This window comes from Acinonyx jubatus, chromosome B1, assembly GCF_027475565.1.
Source record: "Acinonyx jubatus isolate Ajub_Pintada_27869175 chromosome B1, VMU_Ajub_asm_v1.0, whole genome shotgun sequence".
NCBI lineage: Eukaryota > Metazoa > Chordata > Mammalia > Carnivora > Felidae > Acinonyx > Acinonyx jubatus.
Genome location: NC_069382.1, coordinates 90,917,949 through 90,925,620, shown reverse-complemented (window position 1 = coordinate 90,925,620; position 7,672 = coordinate 90,917,949). Strand labels below are relative to the sequence as shown.

The window sequence follows — 7,672 nt, the reverse complement described above, 5'->3', positions numbered from 1 at the left end:
TTAAACAGTGCCCAATTTATCCCAATTGTTCCAAAAAGAGGAAGAAAACTGAAATTGTCCAATAGCCATGAGAAAAGGTAAAATACTTTCAACATAAATTAGTACCTATAAATGATGAACTTAGGGCACTATCTTTTTTAAAGGTTACTCATAACTACATTAAAATGTGATCTTTTGTATTCTTTGCATTGAAAGAGAGCTGTGAATCACATGTAATCAATAAGCTAGCTAGTCCTGACAGCCAATGTGATTATGAATTTAAGTTAACAGGAAAAGGTTAAATCTTGAGTGGAAATACTGTTTGATTTGTTTGCTTCATTTTGTATTGGTTGGTGACCAATAGATGCCATGAGGTTGAAGTCCATATGCATTTTTTACCAACTTTATGATTACTCCATTTTGGTAACTGGCAAGTATCAATAATTTTGAACTCCGGTATAATGTTTTTCAGACCAACTTACTCTAACAGAGGTTTTAGTAGCTCAATCATTACTTGTAGTACCTATTAAAGTTTTAAGTTTTGTCAATAAAGTTATCAAGTACACTCAACAATAAAATGTAATCAGTAAAGTCAAGTAGATATTTGGTATGCCTTTCCTTTATAAATATAAATTTTCATAATGTTTCATTTGAATATCTCTAAATTTCTCTAGTTAAAATATAGTTAAATGTTTAAATTTCAATTGATATGAACAATTACCCTAAAATAAAAAATTTCCATAGCATGTGATCTTAAGAATATTTACAGAAAGAATTTACAAAGCTGTTGAAAGCAATTTCTTGCGAGATAATGTTTGCCAATATACAGAAAATTCTAGAAACACCATGAAATAAATATTTTTTGATTTCCTAAACAAAAATGTTCAATGTCAAACTCAGTCTACATTATTATAATGAAAATTATGTTTCTTTCATAGGATTTTAAGTAAGCAACATGTAGAATCTGCAAAATGGTACTGTTATGTCTTGGTAATTTTGTCTATGATGGCAAATTAATAATCTTCTTTCTAATTGAAGCACATGTAAATAATGTTCATTTTTAAACTTTAGGTTTTTGTTTTACACTTCCCAGATTGATACCATTTTTCTAATATTTGAATGTATCCATATTCATTAGGTACACTTAAATATGATATTGTTTTTGTTCCCTCAGAGACCTCAGAACAAACAAACCATGCCAACATCTTGATTTTGGACTTCTAAATCTCCCAAATGGTGAGAGAATAAATTTCCTTTGTCTTTTAAGCCACCCAGTTAATGATACTTTGTTATGACAGACCTAGGAAACTAATACACTTACTAAAGATGCTAATTTTGAATGTTTCATGTGGGTGGATTAAGAAGAGGTGTGGAATACATCATCTTTGCAAGAATATCTTCATATATATTAGAGTAAAATTCTTTTCTTTGTGCAAAGATTTATCCTTCTCACTTCTGAACTTACACTCTAGAAAACTCAGGAGCCATCTTGAACTGTACATTAACTGCACAAAAAATGTTTGTTAAACCAAACACTGCGTATGAATACAGTTAATCATATCATGCATATGAAAAGTTAGCTGAGATTACTTACTCTTGGTTTCAGAAGGCCTTCTGGGAACCTGGATCAAATATAAATATGTGACAAACACTTGTGTATTTACATACATATATTTAGTTCAAATCTTCTAAATTATTAAGAAATTATGTCAAAAATTATAAAATGTATTTGATAATTCTAAAATTTAATAATCTCAAATTTTCTAACTGAAGACACACGTGATGATATTCTTTGAATCAATGTAAAAAAGTCTTGCTTCAAAATATAGTGTAGGGGCACCTGGGGGCTCAGTCAGTTGAGCTTCCAACTCTTGATTTCTGCTCAGGTCAGGATCTCATGGTTGGTGAGATTGAGCCCACTTCAGGCTGTGGGCTCACAGTGTGGAGCCTACTTGGGATTCTCTCTTTCCCTCTCTCTCTCTGTTCTTCTCCCACTATGTGAGCATGCATATGCACATTCTCTCTCTCTCAAAATTAACAAACTTTAAATTTATATATTCCACTTAATATATTTTGTATACATTTGTATACATACATATATATATATATATATATGTATATATATTCCACTTTATTTATTCACATTTTCATAGCAACCATATTGTTTCCTTGTGTTTGTCATTGAATGGAGAAATTTTTCTTGGTTGCATAATTTACATAGTTATGCATGTGTCTTATTGCTTCTTCCTATTATCAATCTGTAAGAAATAAACTCACATTTTCAGCTGAAATGCTAAATGATGCAAATATTAACATTTCTATGGTTCAGGATAGAAATTGATATGGTGAGTTGACTTGATGGAACTTCCTTTCTGTTTGATTACTTTTCTGTATTTGTTGAATCTACTGTGTTAAGGACTGTATCTCTAAATTCATTTAGGCGTAGTCCATAATGTGACTTTGTCTAGCCTCAATGCTGGGTGTTCTTTCTGTTACTTTACAGAGATATGCAACAATATGTGAAGATCCAGCCAAGTCATTGGAAACTTCTTCCAACTCAGCAAGGTGCTCTATCAACTGAAAGTAAGTCCAAAGTATTAGGGACAGTTCAGGTCAATGTGGCTTTCTGGCAACAGGCTTTTTCCACCCATTGTGTCTCTACTTGGGCATAAGATGCCAAGTGACAGGTCAGTTTTGAAATCTATGACTCCATCACATTACAAGGACTTCCAAATGAGGTAGTTGTGTTTCTCCAATGTTCTAGCTTTTTCTTTAACTCTTGCCCCTCTGAATTAGGCAGTTGTAAGTTTTTATTGTATACCTGCATTTGTAATATATCATAACTTTCTTCTCAATAAGTATAATTTCAGTATATCTAACAGGAAGTTTTCATATTGTGTGAGACTATACTCAGGTTTCTTTTGATGGATTTTCTCAGTCCTGTTTTTTATATATCTTTGCTTACTTTTATTTGTGTGTATATATATATGTGTGTGTTTTCAAGATGAATGGTATTCAACACCTACATACCAAACACTGCTTTCGAATCATACAACTTGAATATGATCTCATCTGAGTAGATAGTATGGGACTATGAAGAATACAGCTATGTACAAGAATGGAGAAATGCCTATATATAAATTAAAAATTTAAACAGTCTACAAACTGTATATATGCCATATTTACAACTTAGTATATGCAGATAAAAAAAATAGAAATATATGTTATCAGCCCTACCAGAATAATCAAACACTTTTTATTTTCTTTCAAACTTTCTGCATATTATTTGCTGATTTTTCTATAAAAGCTAAAGAGTGTAAACAAGTAATTTATATTATTGCTACTGTCTAACAATATTAAGTACTTATTTACTGAGTAATATAATAACTACATTATCTAAACTTTTATAATTAAACATGAAAACAATTCATTCAAGTAGACCTCACCTGCTTTTCTTAGATGAGGTCTCTGAGGTTTAAGGATATTGATGATATCTGAACTTTATGCAGCTTGCAATGACAGAACCAGTATTCAAATTCAGAATTCAGGACTCCATGGTTCCTCGCCATTCATTCCACACAACAATAGTGTTACTCAAAAAGCTCAAGTGTCTAATTCTCATAACGATATATCTGCAGATCAAGTGAAAAGAACCGGTTTTAAAGACACTGAATACAGTCATATATTTTAGCTTGTTTTTTAATGGCAATGTTTCTTGGTGAAATGTAAAATTAGAAATTTGTGTTCGTTTTTAGTGCCAAATAAAACACACTCACAGCATGCAAAAAGATCAATGGGGATGCTTTTCTAATATTCATATTTATGTGAAAATATTGCTTTATTCTCATTGTATCAAGCTGATATTAATCAAATTGACATAATGAAAATACATATGTGTTAATAGTTCCTTGTGTTTCAAGCACTTCAGTAAAATACATTCTTTTCCTATAAAACAGAAACTAGAGAACACTTTCAAATTAAGTGAAAGTTGCTGGAAATGTGTCAAAAAATTAAATATGATAATTATTTAAAAAAATAAAAGAATTATACACTTCTAAACAGAGTTGGGAAAACCAATTTGAACACATAACTTGCAGAATATGTTTTTCATCTATTGAGTATTAAAGTAAAACCTAAGTAACTCTATAACACGACCATGTGTATTTGCTTTTGAATTACTCTCTGATTAACTTGGTATTTTTTGATGCTAATGAGTTTGCACCAACATTTACCCTATCCGGCCTTAAACAAAACAGAGGACTCAAGGGGATGAAACACAAATTTTGCAAATGTTAAAGGAATAAAGCATCTGCAAGATATTTTACATAAGCATCATAGAATATATCCCAAAAGGCATTGTTTGAAACTACGAAAAGGTTTATTATTCATATCAAAATGAATAGCATACAGTACTTTTGGGAGAGCAAGACATATTGCATTCTAATTCTTCCCATAAGCCCTAGATTTTCATACGAAAAGGAAATATAGCTTTCATAGGTCAGTTGCTTTTTTGGATCACCACGTAATATTTCTGTTTATAACATGATGTATTTTCTTCACAGATCAAAAGCTTAACTGTCTCATGAAAGTTAACATAAGGTTATAAATGAGATAGAAGGTCAGGTAAGTTTTATATATACCAGAGCAAAATCCTTTTCATTAAATTATATTTTCTCCTTTCTAAATAGAAGCTGTTCCCTATAGTTACATAAAAGATAATCATCCCCTAAAAATGTTGTGAACTTGCAATTGGTTAACTATAAATACACTGTTTTTGTGAAAAATACACAAATTCAATGTCAAAATTATTTGTGCTTTATTAAAATGTGGCTCAGGGTTTACTATTCTCAAACCAAAAAAAATAAAAAGTAATTTTCATTAGTCAGAATTAAAACATTTTGTTTGTTTACACAGAAGTAATGTCAGTATAGTATTACTTCTATAATTAATATTTGTATTAATTTAAAATAATGTTACAATATTAATGTGGAATTTTAATGTTTATATCCATCCAGTTAAAATATATAGCTCATAAGAGATACTGTTTAGTGGGTATCTTCTATAATCATATAAATAACTATCTTAATAATAAATGAACTTTAAGATATTTTTAACACAAAAAGATCTAAATGAGTTTGGATTCAACTCAATATGCTGGATTCCAAGGCCTGTACTCTTAGCCACTATCTCATGAGTAAAGCATTAAATGATATAATTTACATGAAATGTAAAACCAGATTTAAGAGACATTGAGATCTTGAAATTTAAAAGAGAGTTAACATTTGAAATAGCCTAATCCGCTACTCACATTCTGAGCCCTCTGAGTTCCTAGTTACTGTATTAAATAATCTAAATAACAATCCATATTACAGAAATAGCTACATAAATAATTTAAAGATTACAAAACTCTACCGGAGTCATTAATTAACATAAAGGATTATAGATCAAATTTGCAGTTGGTGAAATGAACGGCATTCAATTCATGTAAGTATGTATGGCTATATTATAAAGATTTTGGCCTGCCCAGCATCCTGCCATCCTCAAAGCAGTACTATTCTCTTGAGTCTAGAGCTCTGCTTTCCTATCTCTTCCACTCATCAAGGACTCATTTTTTGACCCAACCAAAAGCCCGGGTTTATCTTTATATGCACCTAAGAATTTATATAGTACATTTGCATGCCTGAGAGTGGGTATCTTTCCTAACTGGGAAAACAGATGTATACTTGCATTTTTCTTCCTTGCAACCCTTACTTGTTGTAAGGAGTGTTTACATTTTATACATTTGGAAGATTTTAATCTGAAATTCACTTCTGTTACACCATCCTCACTATTTGTAAGTAAAGTATATGAAGGTTCTTTCAATTTCCACCTAATTCTGTTTATTGCGGTCTATTGTTATTTATTGAAAAACTGGAAATTGTTAAAAATCCAAATCCATTTAGGTCAATTTGCAGCAGAAGTGAAAAAGAGAAAGAAAAGCAAATTCTGGGGAAGCCTGAAGGAATATCTGTTTAGAGGCAACAGAAAACAGAGAAAACACTGCACTAGCAACAGAAGAAAAATCTGGACACCTCATTTGGGAAAGCCAAAGGGGAAGGAGTTAGAAGTCAAATTCATACATATTTTCAATGTCTCTATAGGTGAACCTCCCCGAATGAATTAATATTACTTACTTTGTCTCAACTAGGCCTCAGTTGTATGAAGAGCAGAATTACAGTTTATTGATACTTTATCTTCACCAACTAGAAATTGCCCACTACATAATTGACAATCTCTAAATATTTACTGTCTTAAAAGATGAGTGAATACAGTAGGCAATCTTTTGTGATTTCTGATACATTGGTTGAGAGATATTAATCAATATTTAGAAAATAAGCTACCAGGAGGGACACCTGGGTAGCTCAGTCGGTTGAGTGTCTGACTTCAGCTCAGGTCATGATCTTGCAGTTCATGGGCTCCAGCCCCGTGTTGGGTTCTGTGCAGACAGCTCAGAGTTTCAGATACTGTGTCTCCCTTTCTCTGCCCCTTTCTTGCTCGCATGCTCTCACTCTGTCTTAAAAATAAATAAATATTTAAAAAAAGAAGCTACTAGGGAAGATATTATATTAAATAAATGCATGTTATTTGTTTTGTTTTGTTTTTAGGTCTGGTAGTAAAAAAATATATTAGGAAATTAGCTTACAAATGTTTAAAAACCAGTGATGGGGGGGGCAAAAAAGATAAATTTGAAGAGAAAAAGAAATAGATGACACAATATGAACTTCATGGAAACCTGAAAGATTGTCCTTGGAAATGAGGAAACCTCTTCATATTTCTCAAAATGAGGAGGAGAAGTGAAAATATGGTTAATCACAGAAATTCTGAGGATGTAGGAACACAATTAAAGGGAAGAAAATTAGAAATATTCTATTACATGTAATCTATTTCTCAATAAAGTAGAAGGTATGAAAGGTGGAGCACAGAACATTATCTGAAAAATCATGGTGGTGAATGTGGCCAGAAATGGGAAAGGGGCTACCTTGACCGGCAGTCAGTGTTAAAGTGTTGTTTTGTCAGAAAATATGGGTCCTGAATAACATAATGGGCAGGAAGAATGAAAGGCAAATGTTAACATGGCAAGACCAGTTTTCAATATTAACACTTGTTGCTTTGTTTTAGCAAGGCAGTCTAACATATACTGTGTGTAGCAACAAGGTCAAAGCTATTTTCACAATAATGTTAAGACATTATTCACCTTTTTGACTCTTTTCTCTCATGAGTGTACAGTTGAGCTTTATGGAGGTTACCTGAAATGTGATAGTGCAACAGAGTGCAGAAGCAGGTAAGATAAGCCAGCTCTCTTCTATTAAATTAGGATCAAAGAAATTTGCAAAAATATTAGACTACACCATTCCCATTGTTTTTTGTTGTTTCAGAAAATAAAGTTAGGATTTTATTTAAAAATATATCAACGTGTAATGGGTTTATTATTGCAAGTTAAATTAATGATTAAATATTTTAATTCTTTTCTGTTTTAATATTAATATTAAAGCATCAATAGATGCTAAGCCACATAAACAACATCCTCTGAGGTTTTTGACAATTTTTAAAAGTGTAAGTGAAAACTGAGACCATCAAGTTTGAGAACTCTTGGGACAGAAAACTAACTCATAGGCCAAATCTGACACATCACATGTTTTGGTATGACCCAGGG

At 31.6% G+C, this 7,672-nt stretch overlaps 1 long non-coding RNA gene across 1 annotated transcript; it reads left to right on the top strand.

Annotated features, from left to right (window-relative positions):
- The first annotated feature begins 1,112 nt into the window (after positions 1 to 1,112).
- LOC113601076 (uncharacterized) lies at positions 1,113 to 7,449 on the top strand. Its single transcript, XR_003422223.2, has 4 exons — positions 1,113 to 1,215; positions 2,483 to 2,562; positions 4,542 to 4,602; positions 7,246 to 7,449. It is a non-coding gene; the product is annotated as an uncharacterized LOC113601076 (long non-coding RNA).
- The last annotated feature ends 223 nt before the right edge of the window (positions 7,450 to 7,672 follow it).